The 20,233-nt window shown below is 38.4% G+C and overlaps 1 protein-coding gene across 20 annotated transcripts in view; it reads left to right on the forward strand.

Annotated features, from left to right (window-relative positions):
- The window catches only part of DLGAP2 (DLG associated protein 2), a 466,376-nt gene that overhangs the window by 119,210 nt on the left and 326,933 nt on the right, over nucleotides 1–20,233 (forward strand). For 3 of the 20 annotated variants that reach the window (XM_075747314.1, XM_075747320.1, XM_075747323.1), the window contains exon 1: nucleotides 15,238–15,671. The exons of 16 other annotated variants lie outside the window; for them this stretch is intronic. The gene's annotated coding sequence lies outside the window, so the exon portion shown is untranslated. Of the gene's footprint in view, nucleotides 1–15,231; nucleotides 15,672–20,233 lie in introns of those variants that run through there. One more of the 20 variants, XM_075747317.1, reaches the window with a different exon arrangement.

Consider the following 20,233-nt stretch of genomic DNA (forward strand, 5'->3'; position numbering starts at 1 on the left):
AGTCCATTTCATTTTAACTGAATGCAAGTACTAATTTGGCCGTACTTGCTTTCAGCGTTATCTCAAGTTGTGCCAAATCATCAGACAGTCCACTTGGAGTTTGGCGGGCTTCTCTGAAATTCCTGTATTTTTGGTCAAGTGCTATTGAAAAATGCTGCTATTTATCAAACAAAAGTAGCCTAACTCTTGGCTTGGCTCTACAGTCCCAGTTCCCTATCCCGTGCCTTAGCAAATAAGATGAACCCTGAATCAGCGCAGATCAGATTGTATTCTGTATAAATAAAATGAATTAAACTTCTTTTAATTCATGTACTATACCTCTTAAGAAATAAAAAGGAAAACATACAGTAAAAACAATGATGACAAATTGGAACATTACTTGACTTCTCTTCCCTGGCTTCTTTATGAGTGTATTGATGGAACAGTAATTGAGATAACTCTGCACACAGAGCAATGCTGTCATATGATGCAAGCAGCAAAAGGCTATTCAGAGAGATTTTTTGAGCTAGTCCACCTTATATTAACTTGACTTGTTACATTTTTTCCAAAAAGGAGTCTTTTAGCATGAGTTAAGCAGGCAAGAATTATCCCATACAGATGAAACTACATCTCCACCCCAAGCCAGCTAGGGTAAGGAAATAATAGTGCAAGATAGAAAGGGAGTAGAAGAGCAACAGATCATTGTGCTAAATATCTTGTGTGCACTTGGTTGTGATCTTTTCAGTGAGAAGGTTTGCAACTTGTTCAGGACTTTGAATCAAAAAGGAAAGATTTTAATCCACTGGGATGGTATAAAAACAAATTTCCCTGATTTTTCTCTTCCTTCCTCCTCCTACTCCAGTAAGTGTTATCACGGCAAAATAAGCTTTGAGACAATCAGTTTGATTTGTGAAATACTTTTCTCCAAAGGCTGCCTTTTGAAAGCTATTTCCAAATAAGCCTGTGCTATCCAAAAGTAACAGAAATATTTCTTGCCCTAAAATATTTTTAAACATATTTATGTAATCCTTCCTTCCCATCTTACCTACAATGACATGCAAACACAATGTGTACATGTGTGTATATATGTATGTACGTGCATGTATATGATGGAATATGAAAAAGCAAATACTTTATAGAAATGTCTACTTAAATGTCTGCCTGGAAATGCATGCGGTATGTTCTTTTTTAAGTAGCCTCCTCCTGGTAGTACCTTCACTCAGATTCTCACCATTGCCATGTAGCGTTCTGTAAATACCCTGTGAGAATGACTAGCAGGGAGGATGATCTTGCATAACAGGCAGCTGACTAATTTAGAGCAGGAACATTGATCTACAATGACTGAAATAGTCTCAGTTTTGTTCTGATTTCAACATTTGAAGTTTTGGGACTACACTCATGGGTACTTCTGTAGTCCAGTCTCCAGAAGTCACTGTTCATATATTCTACCACTTTCAGCTAGAGCAAGAAAGGGATAAACCATTCCAAATATCACAGAAAGGGTAGGATTTTTTGTGTCACATGTGTTCCTGACACACAGAAAGGGCTATGTTAAATTTTTGTAAATTATCTCTGCCCTATACTACTTTAGATATACACCATAATAAACCCTCTTCACCATCTTTCTGAGCATGCTACCTTGTCCTCCATACTTTATTCACCTTTCTGAGCACTGTACCTTGACCTAAGCTGTTCTTCTGTTTTATCCAATTAGATTAATTCAGGTTTTCATAAAGAGACTGCCTCCAAAAACTTATTGCAATAATGAAAGTGTGTTGTCCATCTCTCACCTGTATCTTCGTCAGTTTTGGACCACCCAAGTAAAAACTGGGACTGTGGAGTATGTTTCAGAGGTGCACTAATGGTGCCACTTGTGTGACCACCTAGCCCACCGGCTTTTGAGACATTGGTTTATATCAGTGCCAGACACTGCAAAGCTGGACACTGCAAAGAGGCAGGACTTGCTCGAGGACTGGTCTGTTCCGGGTGTGAAGCCAAGGGATGAAGCTGAGCTTGCAAGGTGGAGATGTCTTTGAGCATAAGTGATTGCTAATCAGGAGAGCTGCTTGGAGGTCAGTTCCGGTGTTTTCATTTGATTGATACCCAACTCTTACCATAGGTGTTTATACAGATTCAGTGCCACTGAGTAGTATGTGTATGTATTTGCAAACACATGTGAGAGTCCACTGGGCTCGCTCTTGGGGCCACCATTGAGCTTGCTCTTCATCCGTGCTTTTGCACTTCTCTCAGAAGAGACCTTAAAAAACTTCAGATGTGCTATTATACATGTGCGACATAAATAGACATATATTCTTTGCTACCATAAAAATATGACTCATCACTGCAACTAATTTTGTTTTGAATAACAGCAAACTGAATTCCTAAAGTAGGAAGAAGTCGGGGAAGAAATGACTGTGTAATTTGCTAGTTTTGCTTTAAACAATGAATCCTTTAAAAAAACCACAACAATGCTTCATGAAAAATATGCCCATTTAAAAAAAACAAACAAACTGAGAACTGTCAAATTTGTTGCCTCTGCTCCTGTTTATTTAGCTTGTATGCTTATTGCAAAAATACATATTAAACAAGAAATCTACAGGGAAAAAAATAGGTTAAGGAATGAGTAGACAGTTGTGCAAATAAACTTTATAGGAAAAGGAGCATTATTTTCTTCTTTTTTTCCCCCCAAATATTTCTTGCTCACAGTAATCAGCTCAGCAATTTTAATCTTAAATTGGTTCACATTAACTGTTTATACCTAAGTTGCAGAATGCATCATTATGAAAAAGGTAAACTTGTTTGAGTCAAAATTTTCTTCCTCTCTAACAAACACCGGAAGAAAGTGATGAGTAAAATTTAGAACACTATTGTATAATAAATGACTAATCTGAGAAAATTTAATGCATAGACAACAGTCTCTCCTTGCTGTGCTGTTGCTCAGATACACAGCTTGTCTGAATCTAAATATATTGATTTATAAAAAGTGCATATTTGGTGATACATACTCTGTGAGTCCAAAAAACAGTGAACGGCAAGAATAATATTGATATAACTGGTTGCCTATTTGAATAAGCCCTTACAGGAGTACAGTAAGCTACAGTGGAGTTAAGCTTTTAAAATGAGATTGTGATACATGTTTTTGCCTGTGACTGGGAGAAAAGGGAGTTCGGAGACATCTACTCAAAGGCTTTTTTTTTAATCCTGATCAGTGCAGAAGAAGAGCTCTTCTGTGAGAATAGCCTGGCACAGAGCCCACATCCCAGCACTGGAGAGGATGTAGTTAGCCTTGCATATTGTCATTTTTAAAGTGTGTGATTTGGTGCTCTCAGGCTTGTCAGGCTCCTTAGCAGTATTAGTATGTTGTTGGAGATACTTGCTAATCAATCGGTAGAGAAGAATAGCTTTTCCTTTGTTCGGCAGAGAAAGCCTTTGCAATAGAAAGGGTTATAAACATCCTTTTCGATAATCTCAGCATTTTAAAACATTTCTTTAACTTCGTATTAACTACTGATGTTCTGTTTGCTACCAAATATAGATGGGTTTATGAAGATATTAGTGGGAAATGCTTTGGCTGTCTATTTCTTAAGAGACACTAGTGGTAAGGAGTTCGTGAACCCTTTGCCTTTGGGACCCATTCTCTTCACCAGAGTGAGAGTAGCCTTTAATCTGCGGCATTTTACGGATGCCACAAAATCGGTCTGGCAGGCTTGGTGTTGGAAACCATTCAAACAGAGAGGTAGGTTTCGGGGAAAGCTTGGTTTTATTTTCAGCTGCTCAGACTGTGCAGAAGGTGAGGTGGCCGAGGCTGGAAATCCCTGCCAAGGGGACGACAGCTTGAAGTGCTATTTTGAGTAGGTGCTGACCTGTGGATAAATAAAAGACATTAAGAGTCCCAATTATGCCACTTTAGCAGCCGAGGGAATATTTCCCCTCTAGATGGAGCTGTCCACTTGTGTTACACCAGAGTTGCCTACGAGCATAAAGACTGACGATGAAGTCTTTCTGCTGGAAGCCTGGTCGGCAGAGCCCTGCAGCCGGCTCAGCCATGGCAGGGGAAAAGAGCTGCAAACTCTCCTCTGCCTGCCTTACGCATGTGGGTAGGGCAGAACAGGCTGCAGGGCAGATTTCCCTGTTTATAGCAAAGACTTTTAGCCCTGCTTCCATCCCTGGCTGTTTTCTCTCAGGCTTTCTCTGCTCCCTCTTCTTGTTCGCCACTTGCAGCTCACTTTGTCTCTTCGCATCTTCCAGGCCCACAGAAGTTGCCATTTTCTTAGTATCTTCATTGTCTCCTTAAATCTATCTGCCAGCTGTGTTCTATATGATAATGGCTTTTTTATAGCTGTGTTTTCTTTATACTGTGTACTCAATTGCTATGATTGTGAATCTGCACTATATTTGTCTGCGCTTTAGGTAAAGTGGGGGCATGTCTTCTGTGTGCTTGTAGCTTTACTTGGAATGATTTCTAAAGCATAATTGATAGCTTTACAGATCGTTGGATCCCTAACGTGGATTAATTTAATGCAAACAAGGTCTTTATTTGTCTTAAATATTGTTCCATTATAAATTATCTTGTTTATGGATTAAGATACTCTTCCATATCTTGTACTGTTGCAGCTGAACCCCTATATGAAGCCACGTTTAGGGTTGACTGCTAAGTTCCCAAGAAGCTGGGGCTGTGAATTTTCATTGTGCTGGGTATACGTGTTCCCCAGCAGAAGAAAATGCATTTCTGTGCCAACCAGCTTGTAACATATTTTAAGTAGCATGAGGTAACATACTTAATAGCTAGTATACAGAGGTCACTTTATTTTTTTGGCATTTCTCCCAGGAAAGAGGCCAGGATCACAAATAAGTAGGCAAGAGTAACTGAAAACAGCTTAAAAGTCAGAGTAGCACTCTACCAATAACTATCAGCCTTTTGGTGTATTGTCCTTCCACAGCTACCCAGTTTTTATAAGCTCCCACTAAACTGCTATTCGATTTTTGCCAAAACCTAGACACAAGTGCATTTAGTAAGACTTCATCAGAAGGAAAACCTTTTTCACATTCTCATTTATAGTGAACAATTTTGAGCAGAGAATTGTTCAATACTATTCATACCACTTTCTATGACTTACATAGATATTGATGACTTCCACTGAAGGCATGAAGTAGTTGCCTTGTGACATGTTTGTCCTTGAAGAACGGAGATGTCAGGGAGGGGATTAAACTATTTTAAACCAACAGCTGAGTCCGTTGAATTTCTAGGAAGTCCTTTCCTCCCTCTTTAATGTACCTAGCTGCCATAAATGGAAATTGTGCATGAAAAAGCGACCACTGCTGATTTGTTGTTTCACGTGAAATGTAATGCATTGGCCAAAGTCTGTTATTCTGAAAATGAGGGATTACAGGAAAAGCTTTGGTTTTCCATTGGGTTAAGAAAGTAATGGTATGATAGGCAGTATTTTTAGTTCTTACAGGTTGGAAATCTGATCTGAATATAACCTACCATATAAAAAAAGTCAGTATCAAGTGAAATTTGCATATCTATCTTTTAAGAAAGCATTTCTGATTTTAAGAAAGCTCCATTTGTGACTTTTGGGGGTGTTGTCTGAGTACTCGGGCCTGGCGATGCTAGAAGAGAATATGCGCAATTGGGTGTCGAGGGGACTATATATCTTGCCTCAGAGGCAGGAATAAGCCTCTGACGGGACCGCTTCTTTACAAACTATAGCTGGAGCTCAGTGTAATTCCTGCTGAAGGTTTCAAGTATTCTGCCTGCATGTCCTGCTCCCAGCAAGCATTCTGCCCTTCCCAAAAAAGGGGGGAAAAGGTGCTCGGTGAAACCTTCTCAGAGGAACTCATCGAGGGTATGAAGAGTAGTATTAAGAATTTTTACCTAAAGGGATCATCAGCTAAATCAGATTCAGGGAAAAAGAAGGGAAATAGCTAAACTGCTGACGAGTGCATTGATCTACCTCTGTCAGATATGTCACCTGGTGACTACAGGCGATTAGCTGTAAGGAGGTATTGAGGTGAAAAGAGGAAGAATAGGTTACTTAGATGTAGGAGGAGTGGCGATAGGAGTTCAGGTGAGTTTTCAAAAGAACAGGCAATAGCAGGGAGCAAAATCACCAGGCATGCTGGGAGGAACCTAAGTAGAAAGCTACCTGCTTAAAAGAATAAAAGTAAGAAATGTTTTTAGTGATTGGCGAGGAGACAGGCACTGGACACAATTTTAAAGAGCAGGTTTATGGTATACCAAATGATAGTGAATTCAGGAAATATTATAAGCTCTGGCCAGTTTGACATTTATGTAAGAATACTGAAAGGAAAAATCATGCTGATTACTATAAGATGAAGCAAAACAAACAAACAAAAATTAGTTTTACATATAACCGTTTCTTATTACAACAGGCAGGAAATCTAATCAGGGAAGACGAACTTTTAATCTTCTTAGAAGTGGGAAGATTTACAATAATACTAAGTGTATTTATCTGAATTTGGCTTGCTAAGTCACCAGCTAGTGCTTCTCGTCCGGCATCCAGCATAGTGTTTTCTGGGTTTCAGCTTTGCACTGGCCAAGAGCAGAGAGCTGTTCCGCACATGCTGCTGAAGCTGGGGTCTAACCAAGCATTTCCATGGCAAGGTTTCTACTGCAATAATTGCCCTTATACACAGATGTGTAATAATATGCCTCAGCTAAGAGTCTAAACTTAAAAAGATAAAAGCAACGCAGCTAAAAGGCTTATGAACCACAGAGATTTTTTTTTTGTCTGAATAATTTTGGTGCATTTGGTGAATTTTAATGCTTATGGAAATGAAAGATTTTATTGGAGGCAAAGCAAGTGTAGGCAGTAACCATAGTGACTTCTACACATATCAGCTTTGCCAGTGTGCTTCAGTTCTAGTCTGCAAAATCCTAGTTATCAAACATTTGTAGGTTCTTACTGGGCAATCACGACGAAGGGTTGATGCAGGGGGGTTATTGTCCTTTGCATAAAAGACTAGAATCACAGGAACACAACAGTCTTCTGCCAAGTTTTTCACTGAGGTCAAATCTGAATTATGAAAGCATCAAAGGTTGCTACTGTGAATATTCATGTTATTGCTGATGCTTTTCCTTTGCATGCTGGCAGGGTTAAATAATCTATCAGTGACACCCGCATTTTTGTCTTATCATTCTCTGGCCCTCAGCCACACTTAAAGAAGAGCCAGTTGACAGATGTACTGTAATATGCTTTTCTGAGCCATTGCTAGAGGATTTTACTTCTTCTTCCTTACCACTGTTAATGAGTTGTCTTGCACACATTGTCTTTCTGCAAGAAACATGAAACTTAATAAAAACAATCCAACTGAAAGAATATTTCTACTATTTTGTTTGCTATGTCAGAAATAACCTCACTATTTTTAGTAGCCAGGCTAAACAGTCCTTTCACTGCACACCGTAACTGCCACAGCTTACGCTAGAAGCCTCTGGATATATTCAAGCTAAAAAACATGGATTAAAAGTTGCAATACATGCCATCTTGGGAACTTTATTTTGGGGTAGGAGCAAGGTTCTCTGAAATGAAAATGTAGGCTGATAGAGGAGGCAGAAGATATAACTGCTTTTATATGGATTTATTGTACATTTGGGTGTTGAATATTGCAATATTGAGTATTGCATATAATTTCATTAAAGTATTCTGGGGTTTCTTTCATTACAAAAATGCAGTTTCCCTATCCCATGTTGTGAATATTTTTTTCTCTCCAAAAAAGGAAGTATTAAATATAATTCAACTTAGTTTCTAAAATAAAAGACAGAATCACTGATAAAGTAGGCCTCATAAAGATTGTGATAAGTCAACATACGTTATTGATTATTTTGATGTGTGCAAATACATGCAGCTATTTACCTTTATTGCTTTAAGTTAACATGTAAGATTGAGGAGAATTTGCTTCAAAATGTATTTTTAATGCCTATTGTGGGATCCAGTGTACCACATTTCCTCCCATAACACTGTACTATGTTTTTATATCTAGCTCAGATTTGGCACTGGGGAAAAGTCATTTAGGTACTATAGGTTTTTCCACCTTTGAAAAACTCACCAGTAATATGCTGATACTTTAAAGTTTGACTTTTCAAATTTATAGGGGACAAAACCAGTATATTGTCAAGCTGTTGCACGTATTCAGTATGAAGTAGGGCCTCGGAAGAAAAGGTCTTCAAGAGGGCTTTGTAAAACAGATAGTAAGAAGCAGTCCTTGTTTTGAAGACCTCGCATTTTATTTAAACAAAATAAAAAGACTTTGTTTTCTTGATTCTGTTTCACGTGAATGTGCCAAGGCATGGATCTGTCTGAACTCAGTTTTCTTGAGATTTAATATGTTATTCCAAGACGCTCAAAAACAGAAAAGAAAAATACTGAGCCCTATTTTTTTTTCCCCCTAAGAGCTAAATCATTCCCTCTCACTTAACTAATGTATTGATTGACTTTATCGAGTCCATAATAGTTCTGAGTTTATGAGCTGTGATGCCTGGAAATGGATTAGTGCCAGTGCCCGTGATGAGATACAGCCAGAAGATGACTGTTTTGTCTCATGGCAACATTTGAGGTTACAGAACTTGACTTTGTTTCACCTTCGGAACAAAGTTTGTCATCTCAAATCACTGTGTATCAGCCAGAACAAGGACCTGAACGTGATGCCAATACTCACAACACGTTTCAACTTGAAAAGGCCCAAGCTCTGGTACTCTAGCTGCTGCAGCACAGCACACATTTAATATTGGGCTTACACAGCTGCTGACACACTTCTCTTCCCCCCTCCCCCCAAATCTTGTTTATCCACTTTTGCTTTTCCCTGATTTTTTCCTCCTCCGTTTCTTACACAAAGCCAAATCTCAAAGTCATACTCTTGGTATTCCCTGGGCTAAAATCTCAGATCCTCCTTTCCTCTTTAAGCAGAAGTTCAGCTTGTGTTATAAGTGAAGAATTCCTTTTTCCAATTTTTTTTTGCTTTATTTTTTTAAAGACATAAAAGTCAATACAGAGGTCAGTAGAGGAAATTTTATTGACCATTATTTCCAGGAATTCAGTCTTAACAATTTAGTTGGGGTATTTTTGGCTTCAAACTGTATGACTGGGTAAGGCTCAACCGGGAGCTTGAATCTGGTAGTTTCAGTGCTTACCAGTATCTTATTAATTTTAGTACCTGTGGCTGAGTATAAATGGTAGCAAGCTTTTTGCAGTACAGCTCTCAAACATGTATAGAAGACGTTTTGCCTATGTTTGAATTCCCTAACACATTTGAGCAAACTATTCTTGGTTATTTACAGTGCTCTGTGTAAATATGCAAGCATTTACACCATGCATTTCAGACCTAAAACCTCAAACCAAGGCATCCCAGTCTTTGCCATCGCTATCTTCATATTTCATTGTTCTCATTCACGGTCACTGAAGTCAAATGTGAAGATGGAGGTTCCGACTTCAGAAAACATGCATCTGTTTCTCCTCTTGCACACAGCTGGCATAAGCACATCATAAGCCTGTAGTCCTGTCCCGATGTTTTTCTCTGAAATGCTGCTACTGATCACATTTACAAACTGACAACACAATTGTACTACTTGAAGACATACTAGGTTCTTCAGCTTGTCAAGGGAGAACAGATTCCTGGATGTGAGATTTAGCCAGAACCTGGTCATCCTTCAACCATCTTCGAGTCCTACCTCTTTGTCATATTTTTTCCATAGTTTCTAGAATGATTTCTTAGAGTGGCATCTTCAGTGTTGTCACAAAGTCTGCTGGTCATCTTTTAAAGTCACCGGCAATGTGTAAAATCCAAAACCAGATAGGAAAACATTGTCTTACATCACTTTTTAGTCTATTTGAACGTAGAAAATCAGGAAGGAGAAGGGGAAGGGGAAGGCAAGGCAAGGAACACAGGACTGCAAGTGAAAGAACTGTGTTTGTCATGGGACATAAACCAGAAAACAAAAAGAAAGATAAAAGCCTGACATTTATCACAAGTCACTGGTACCTATTTTTACTCAAAACAAGAAAGGCTCAGAAGGCCTACACTGACATTCCCAGACCAGGGTTTCCAGGGCAATGTTACCCAAGAAAAATATTTATAGGTTTGGTAAAAATAATTCCCCTGTTATAAAGTTTGTTTAAATTTAACAGTGCAAAGTTGAGACACTTCTTAACTACTGTAAGCTTACACATCTCCATAGGGAGAGCAGGTGTTTACTGTACAGTTTTCTTTTCCAATCAGCATTTTGAGATACCAAGTTCTTGGGTACATTCTGAAAATGCTACTGCAATGAAAAGGGTTGGAAGCTCTGAAAAGGAAGAAAGAAAGGGTAGGCTATTAAGAGACTCTAAATTAAGTCCTCTGGAGATTTTGGTAGGAAGAAAAAAGTGAACTTTTGGAAACAATCTCATTGTCTTTAAAGGAAGGCATTAATGGTACATTTTTTTGTGTTATGATTGGTATATGGTCTTTCAGGATTGTCTTTGTAGTTATTATTGCCATTCTTCAACACTTGCATTGAAGGGTAGCCAAAAGTTTTTGCAGTCTGCAAAATTTTGCCTCCAAATGAGTGAAGAATTGTCGTTCACAAAGCTATCGTGCTCACAGCTGCATCTTCCTCCTTGGTAATATCAGAACATAAAGATTTTCTGACATTTTTTTGTGTGTCACAGGTTTATGACCACACCTTTGCTTTGCTGGTCAATGTTAGGATCATTTTATAGCTTTGATCTTCAATGGAGGAAACTATCTACATAAATCACCTGTCTGTCAAAGGGAACATTTTGTCACAATAGCTGTAATTTATAGAGAATCCTGATCTGAAATGCTCTAAGGATTAGATTTATAGGCTATGAGGATGAAGCCTGCCAATCATCTGACCTTTGGCTCTTTCTGCCAGGCATCCTACAGTACCGAGGGCTATAGTAGAAAAGAGTACTTAGTTACTGCTTGTATTAAGCAGTATTTTGTACAAACCTTTGGGACATACATAAACATTTCAATACAGCTCCCTTTCAAAGCAGTGGGGAGTTCCACAGAAAAGAGAATGACTTGGTAAAGTGCACAGTTTCAGAGGAAGACTGACATCAGACAAAACTTTTTATCCGTTTCTTCCAACTTCCCAAACAATGGTGATTTATTTAGGAGGGTCACTAGATGAAAACCATGATTGTGCCTTATCGATCAACAATTGGACTAACCAGGCTTTGAAATAAAAAGCAAAGTCCGGCCCCTTAAAAAATCTAAATGTTTCTGCTCTCAATTCTTTTAATATTGATATGGAAATGAAAATTATGTGTTTTCCCATCAGAACATGTCACTTTTTATTTGCTAGAATTTTTTACACCTGTATTCCTAATGAAGTGTGAAATTAAAATGAACATTCATATTTTCTTTGGGGTACTAGCATTGCAACTGGTGGTATAGAAATGAGCTTATGAACAGAGTTTTTTCCTGATTGTTTTAGCCACTGAGTAATAATTGATTGTGATGATTATTCTTAAGAATTTATTTGGGTATGATATTGGCAGTAGATATTACTAGCTTTTTGTTGGCTAATAGGATTTTGACAAGTAATTAAAAACTGCAGATAATTCTTCATCATCATTATTATATTATGACAAATTACATTTGGCCTTATGAGGCTGAAATCCCCCTTTGGAGTTTTCTGTGGTCTTGTTGAAAAGCAATAGTGATGAATCTCAGAGGGACTTAAGGAAGAATCCTTGCTTAAGTGCAGCAATGTGATGCATCTTGTAGAAATATCTGTCCAATGTGTCCTACAAGTTAGGTTCAACTCCTCAGGAGATTTTAGACAGGAGTAGACCTGGCTAAAAGAAGGAGGATGCACTTTTTAGCCCTCAGTGTTTCTGATCCTGGCTGCAAACATTAGAAAGGATAGCAGACTAAAATTTCCTTGTCCAAGACTCTTGCTTAATTTTCCTGTTCATTTGCTGTAGAAACGAGTGAAGACACAAGTTCTTATAAGGCTTTTTGTTGTCTTAGTGTGCGTGGTCCTTGTTAATTGACACACATAAGGGGTGACCTTAGTAACGTGACTAAAGGAAACATCACACAATGTGCAGTAACTGTTTTCCTGCTCAGTTTCTGGAAAAGGATGACATGTCAGAATTCAATTTTTATTTGTATTGATTGTTGGTAGTTTAGAGTTTAAAAGGAAAGCACTGCAATTTTTTTAGTATAATTTTTGTTGGTTTTGTGTTTCCCCACTTATTAATACGATACAGTGACACTGGAGATGGCAGGGTTTATTGCTGCTCAAATCAGCAGACAAAGCTCATTTAACTGAAGCAATTCCTTCCATCTCCACTTTAAAGATACTATCTACTAAAATACCAGCAGGTGTTTTAAAAGGTAACATCTTTCTTCTCCCCCCCTTCAGAAAGGAGTATTCCATTGGTGTTTTATGACTTAGGCTTCAATTCTAATTAGTGGAAGGTCTAGATGTTTTAAAGAAGATTCAGTCTGCTTATTCTCTGCCCAGGAATATGCAGATTTATAGACTTACCCTAATGCGTGGAGAAACTTGTTTTCCAAGTATGCTAGAAAGAATAAGCCCAATAAAATAAAGACCAGTAGGAATTTCAAAGCTGGTCTAAGGACATTTAGACTTATTTGTTAGGATATAAGGGGGTTCATGATCCCAAATGTAAAGCAAAGACATTAAGAGGGGTAGAATATTTTGTTGTATGGTCTATAGTTCATCAAGAGTCTACTGTTTGCTTGCTTACTGTTAGATGTTGTGGTTTATGACAGTCTCCCCGGACCTAACAAAACAACTTTCCTTTCACTAGAGCAACTTGTCCTTTCAGTATAATCCTTCAGGCCATTCTTGAGACAGGAATATGTTTGGGGTATTTTCTCACAGTATCTCCCTACTCAAATGGGAACTGTTTCGAATGATGGTCACTTCATTCAGTCACCTAATAGAGCACCAGCTCTTATGAAGCCTAGAGTCCTTTAATCAAAGATCAGAACCATCAGGGCATCTTCCACTGGACCATGTTTACCATCCTCCTTTGCATGGGAAGGTTGTGCTTGTTCTAAGCTTATTACTGTGCACTTGGTAAGCTCAAAACTAGGTTAAGGAAGAGTGGTGACATCCTTTGACTCAGATGCTGAAAAAAATATTGTTTTAAGAAAATGTGAAAACGTGTACTTTCCTACTATGTCCTGGAACAGCCTTAAAAGTCTTTGTACATTACCAAGAGAATCTGACATTTGGCATTTCCCAAGGCAGGACTGAGTTTGATGGAACAGTGATGAATATTCTTTTTTGCTATTTTCTGCCTTTTTTTTCACTCATGCCCATTTCATCATCTTTTATCTAGCCAAGAGAGAAACTTCTGGACCATCAATCTCAGTTACACTCACACACGCTTCCACTTTCTTGTGTTATCTTTATCTTTTGTCATGGAAACACATGGGAAATATTTATGCCATCTGGACATGCAGAGTATATGCTTTTCTACTTCCACACAGTACTGAAATGAAGGGGTTATGATCCCCAGAGTCAAAGATGCACTTGTGTCTTTGCCTAGACAGCATATCTAGGGAGGTCAGCTAGTGTTATCTTGGAGATGAGCACGGGAGGGAGGGAGGGAGAAGGAAAGCACCTGCTCATGTCTAAATGGCTATTCAGTGCTCTGAAATGGTTTTCTCCATTGTTTTCAATCTCTGAGGAAGAAGTTCTCTTCAGGGTGCTTTTGGAAAACCCATTGACTTTTCTGCTTTGACAGCATAGTTGCATCTTGGAGCCATGGATGCTGTGTTCAAATTTTGCTTTCACCCCATCTAGACCTGACGTGAGTCACCGCGGTAGTAGTCAACTCTGTAATCCAGAGTTGCTTTTATTACTAACATTTGCACTGCTTGCCTTGGGGACCTTCCCTATGTGTAACGCCGAAATTTAAAGGGTGGTCCCTGCCCCACAGATACTATGAAATAAATGCAAGATATAAAAAGGGCCATCTACAATGGAGGGGCTGGATTTTGAGAAGTGACTGTTGTGATGGAACTACATGAAGTGGAAATGTATATAAAGTCTTCTCGGGTTTTGTGCTTTTAAGTTTTAAAGTTTTCTACCCCGAAACCCCAGTTTGACTGGCGTTCCGATAAGCATTGTCCAAACACTCATGTGGATGGATCCTAGTGTTATGCCTTTCTGTCTGTGTATTAAGAAGTTGTTTAGACGCAGCTCAGTCCATTCAAAGCAGGAGAATGTAAACCAAGATTCGTGGAGATCCTGTTGAAAAATCCCCTCAGGTCTTTTTTTGAAACTGGGGATCTTCCTTTGAAGTTCTTACCAACTTCTGCCAGGAAAAATATTGAATACAAAGTTCTTAAGCAATTTGCTTTAGCCACTAGGCACAACTGAGTCCCTTGGGGAAAGGGTGGGGAAGCAAGTGAACCCCATATCACCTTTAACTCTCCTCAAACCTCTGTATTAAAGCAGGCAGATGGAAACTAATTGCAGCTAACTGTGAGTATCATAACATATCCCAAATATGTGTATTTAATGGAATGATCTGAGAAATTAAGTCCATGCAGCTAGAGCATGAAGCAAACCAGTCTCGCAGACTGGCTTTCAAACAGTCTAAGGATATTTTGTTACAGAGTTCATATTCCAAGCTACTGTGACAAGCAGTTGCTAATTCTAAAAATATTCAGTAAGAGTGGGCTAATTTGTGCATCAGTTGAAGCACTGGTCCTTTTTGCTGTCAATGTATATTTTGCATTTGCAAGAAAAGAGGATATATGGTCTTTATTATTTGTTAAAAAGAAACTGACAGCTACACTTCCTAACTGAGAGTGATTTTGCCCGTATCTACCAGTATCCTTGTGAGTGCAGAAGGCATTTGAAAAGGTGCACTGCTATGTGGTTATGTTTTATTTGCCTTTACTAACCCTCTAGGATTTTTTTTTTTTCTTTCCAGTTTTAGGTTGGTTTTTTTTTTAATGAGCTCCACCAGACAGGTTTAATGCTTCTCTTCATTTTCAGCCTTTTAGATGATTACACAGGATTCATGATATCACATCAGCAGAAGCTGCTGTAGATTGATGGGACCCCATCAACCACCCTGCCCACTCAATATTATAAAGATTTGTGTCGTCAGTGGTCGTGACGTTTGGTAGGAAGTTGCCCATTTATGGATACTAGAGCAAATGATATCATCACAATAGGTGGCTCCTGTCTAAATAGGATCATTTGTGAAATGAGATTACAGGCATTTATCTGGGAAACAGGAGACAGAGGCACCTGCTTTATGTAATTGATATCCTGGGGAATTATTGTGTACAATAATCAAGAAAAATCTTCATTTCTAATTCTATTATGTGGGAAAAAAAACCCCTCTTTTTTCTGCCTGCATAAAACAAACCCCACTTCCACATGGAATAAGCTCCAGACCATGTTTTCTATTATGCTTGAATATATGGGACATGCATTGCAATCCTATGCTTGCCACACTGCTGCAGTATACTTGTTTTGCAGAGCTCTGTAGCAGGCTAGTCAAAGCTGTGACTAACCAGACCCTTGGATACATACTCTAATCTCTGGCCTTTATTTTTACAATGAATTTGATTTGTTCATTGATCGTATATTTTTTCTGATCTGTGAGAAGCTTCATGCTCTGTGTTTGGATGCTGACTGCAATACAGCAATAGTCTTTGATACGGTAAGTCAAAGATGACTCATTTCTTACTCTTGTGCCTTCAATTTATACTTTCTACAACACCATTTCATCAGGTAGAAAATTATGTGTTAATTAATGTTGAAGTAGTTAATTTTCAACAGATGCTCTTCCCTTCCCCCCCCCCCAGTACTTTGCACCATGTTTTTTTTCCTCCTCATGAAAGCAATAGGTTTGAACTGTCTTTAAGTAAAATGCTTTTGCTCTGTTATTTTTAATAATATTGCCAACATTTTTTCCTATTCTTTAATTTCAACAATAAAAGAGAAAATAGATCACACACACAGATTTGGAACTTAACATGTGATGCTAGAATACGATAAGTTCAGTTCAATATTAACCTTTATTACAACGAACACAATTGGAAAGGCAAGAATCTTTTGGGGGATTTGTACTTCAGATAAAGTAGAAGGGTTTCAGTTTCCATTTGAGCATTAATACAGTCAGATACATCCAGTTACAAGAGCCTTTATTTTATGTGAAAGCAGTGCAGAGAAAATGCCTTACAAAAAGACAGTTTTCTTTGTAATGCAGCGTGCAGAAGAAGATTCAGTAGTACCCCTTATCAAGTGCACTACGTGAGATAAGAGCAAAAAAAACCCCACATATTTGCTGCACAGTGATAGGAGCCTTTACATTACAGAAATGTTGCTAACAAAAATGCTATCGAACAGAAATTTTCTTTAATGTGCTTTAAAAAAGTGCCGTGATCACACACATAGTGTGCACTCTTTCAGCTAGCTAGCGTTAATTGTACAGTAAGGGTTAAGATTTGATCTAAGAAATTTTTTTGAGAGAAACCTGCCTTTAAGGAGAGGTCTGGCGGATCACTGGGTTACTGGGTCTCCTTTAGTAAGATTCATTCAATCCGGGTTTTAGAATTGGCAACTTTGCAGCAAGTGAACACTGTTCAGATGGCTTGAAATGTTTGGATGTGGGAAGTATTCTCTGTATGTATTTTTTTTTCCCTCTCATGTGCAACTTTTCAACAGCAGAGGTGGGGGGGGGGGGGGGGGTGTTGGGGTTTTTTTCCCCCCATGAGTATTATTAGCCCTTCCAGTTTTGGATATGCCTATCAAAAAAAAAATCAATAAATTTGTATTTGCCAGTATAGATTTCTGATGTTCAAGGAAAATAGCTTGCTCTTTTAAAGTTTATGCAGGAACAAAGCCAAAAATGTAAAAAAGTGAGGTCTGTATGAAATAAGAACAAAGGTACAGGCTGGCTGTCATCAATTCACAAGTTGTAATTACTGTTGCTTTTTCACTTCTGTGGAGAAGTTTGAAGGTTTGATTTCTGTAGTACCAATGTGATTACTTTACAGGCATGCATTAATATCAGCTCTTGCATTTGCTCATAATTAGTTCATGGATCCATATCTGTCATGTTTTCTTGTCATTTGAGACAGCCTACATCCTTTTTATTTAGCAACAAGTGATCAGCATGACCACGTAGTGCCCAGTGCAGTACATTTTAAAATGTATATTCTGAAACATGAAAGCACTTAAACAATACCTACTAGGTGTTTAAAATCTGTGTGTTTAGCAAAGTTGGTGTCCACTGGCATCCTTTTTTGAATGAAACAAGCTATTTTAAAATGCTAGAAGACAGGTGAAGGTACTTCAGCACACAAGCATATTAAACAGCAGCACTCTGCCTGACATTATCCTTTGCTTTTGCAAAAAACCCACAGAATAAAGGCTATTTTGTTTGAATAATTGAATAATTAGATCTGCTTAATATGTTTCATGGAAGTTATTTCACTGTAAATGCCTCATAAAGTGATCGAGAAAAATGACGACATTTCCACAGATTTCATTTATGTATGTTAAGCAAAAGCTGCAGGGAAGTGGCATATACTGAATGTAGAGGCCAAATTACATGCCCTGTAATTCAGGCATAGAACTGTTCTGTAGCTTAGCTGATCAAATTTCAAATATGAGGTGGTTTTCAGGGTGCATCTTTTAGAGAATAAACATAAAGAAATGATTGTGTAGTTACTGCTTTTTGTACTCCACCTAATATTTTGCAATTTTATTAAAAAAAAAAAAAGCATTAATATCTTCTACCAGTTTTACGTGTCTCATAATTTCCCACTAAAGGCGAGCAGATTTGGCATCAGCTTTTCAAAAATAATAAAATAATTTAAAATTAATAGGAAAGATAATCAACATAATCGGAGTAATAAGCAAGCTGAAGGGCATAAATAAAAGCATTCCAACCATTATGTTTAAAACCATATATACAGTTATTAAATGAATTTAACAAATAGAGCGAAGGAGGAATGACCATAGCACAGAGCATACAATGTTCCACTTTTATCTAGTAAGTTTTTAAATTATATATCCAAGAGTCATATAACTCTGTAACATAGATTACGTCATATTAGTTATGCTCCATAAATTTTCCTTATTTGTTGCATTTTATTATTGCCAATATGTTAGAAATCTCAGACATTTTTCTGAAAACTTTTTGATCTATATGCTTGGAATTTTTGTTCTCAGATACTTAATTTTATGATCTTAGCTTCATCATTGTTTTTATAGTTAATAATTTGGTTCTATTTTTGAGAAGAAAGGCTTAAATTTGGGCTGGAGTACCTCAGGGAAAATCACAAATTACTGGACTTCTGTACATTTAAGTTTCATGAGTGTAGTATGAATGAGACCAGATAGAGGTCTCTGATGTAAATATAAAGGGAGTGAAGTGTGAACACAAAGGAAAGAATACGGGACCCACATTTCCATATTTCCTAGTTGCTATCAAAAATAATAAATTATGCTAGAGTAGTAAGGAAAATTAGCTGGCTTTTTACACTCATTTTAAAAGAAAGTTCTGTTCAGTGGTAAGAGTTTAGTATAGCGCAGGGTCTGTGAGTGCCAGTTTCATTTTCTTTGAATACCACAAGCAATACTTTTTTTCTTTTTATATATACTTCAAAAATTCTGCCCAAGGTCAGTGCAAAGGGCTGGAGTGTGTACAAAACCACACATCCTTGACTGGAGACCCCATGGCTAAATCAATTTGAATTGCTTTTAGTTTTTCATTGTGTAATATAAAATATTAATTCCTGCAAAAATGAAGGATTTGCATGGATTGGTCCAATACAAATTATATCTGTCATATAATTTAATTGTCTTTTACAGATGCGCTTGCAAAATTGATATTAAGACCTGAAAATCATACAGGACAGTGTGAATGCCAGCAAAGCATACAGAAAGCAGCAAAGTAGTTCTGCTTAGCAAGCTATTAATTCCTCTTAGCAGTACATTACCAAGGTACAAATAGGGTAACAAGTCTGTTACTGTCAGACAGCCCGCACAAGAGAGCATTTAGTGATATATAGAGAAATCCACACAGTAGTTCACAGATTTCTTTTACTGAAGGAAAGTGAAACTGCATCATAGTCACCATTAACATCTTAAGAGAAACGGTGTGCAATTACTAAATGTTACTGCAGTGTTTGTGGTAGCAATAATTACTTGCAGTATCGAAGTCAAAGGGTTAAAGGTGACCATTGCCCATCAAAAGAAAGCAAGAAAGAGATCCAAAGCAGAAAATCACTTAAGGATCATGCATTTCCATGCAATTTCTGAGAAAGGCATCCTTTGTTATCAGGTTCAAGTTTTAGCTGATCTGTATAGTAATGTGTTGCGAAAACAGTCATGTGTTGTCTGTCCTCCCAGTTCTTAACCACTCTATTGTTTGATACGAAAGCAACAACATCCTTTACAAATTTCAGTTCATTTTCTAGGTGACCTGCCATCATCAAATCCTTGGTGGCTAAGGCTCGAACACGCTTCTGCTGAAGCTGATGGCAAAACACTTACTGGCTTAACTGGGATCATGATAAGGGCAACCCACCATTTAATAATACAGGCCAGAAAATATCAGGCTGCTTTTTCACTTGTCAGATCCAGGTACTGTTCCTGCGGGCAGAAATCTCACAGCAGTTCACGAAGAGGACGAGCTCTTGCAGACCTCGTGTGCTTTACCCGCGGAGAGAGGAGGGGTAAGGGCAGGCCAGGCACGTCGAGATAAATAATCCTGTAGCACGGCACAGACGATGGCATAGCTGGTGAGCATGTGGCTTAGGGGAGCCAGCGTACGGCGCTCCTCAGGCTGCGCGGCCGGGGAGCAGCGTGCCTGTCTGTAGCACCGCGCCCCTGCTGCCAGGACCCCGGTGGAGTCCTGCGCTTTGAATGCAGAGGATCAAACAGGAAAACAGGCGTCGGTGATCAGATGTTAATTCAGCACACAGCCACGGTAACTCCCTTGCTGTGGCTTCTCCTCTACGTGATGACAAGGAAACGCGAATGGAGGTAGTTCATCTCCTGTAGGAATTTTGCTGCGGGTTTGGAGGGGGCAGTGAGCTTGGCATTGCTTTGAGGAGCGGGCACGATTCAGATCTTGGTTTTGAGGGAATCAGGGTTTTCCTGGGAGGTGCTTGTTCTTAGAAAGCCTTTCTTTGGGCTGGCTCTCTCCTTTTAGAGATGAGGCCTGGGTTCAACACCCTCAAGCCTCACATCCCTCACTGTTCACATCAG

This window comes from Balearica regulorum, chromosome 3, assembly GCF_011004875.1.
Source record: "Balearica regulorum gibbericeps isolate bBalReg1 chromosome 3, bBalReg1.pri, whole genome shotgun sequence".
Taxonomy (NCBI): Eukaryota; Metazoa; Chordata; class Aves; order Gruiformes; family Gruidae; genus Balearica; species Balearica regulorum.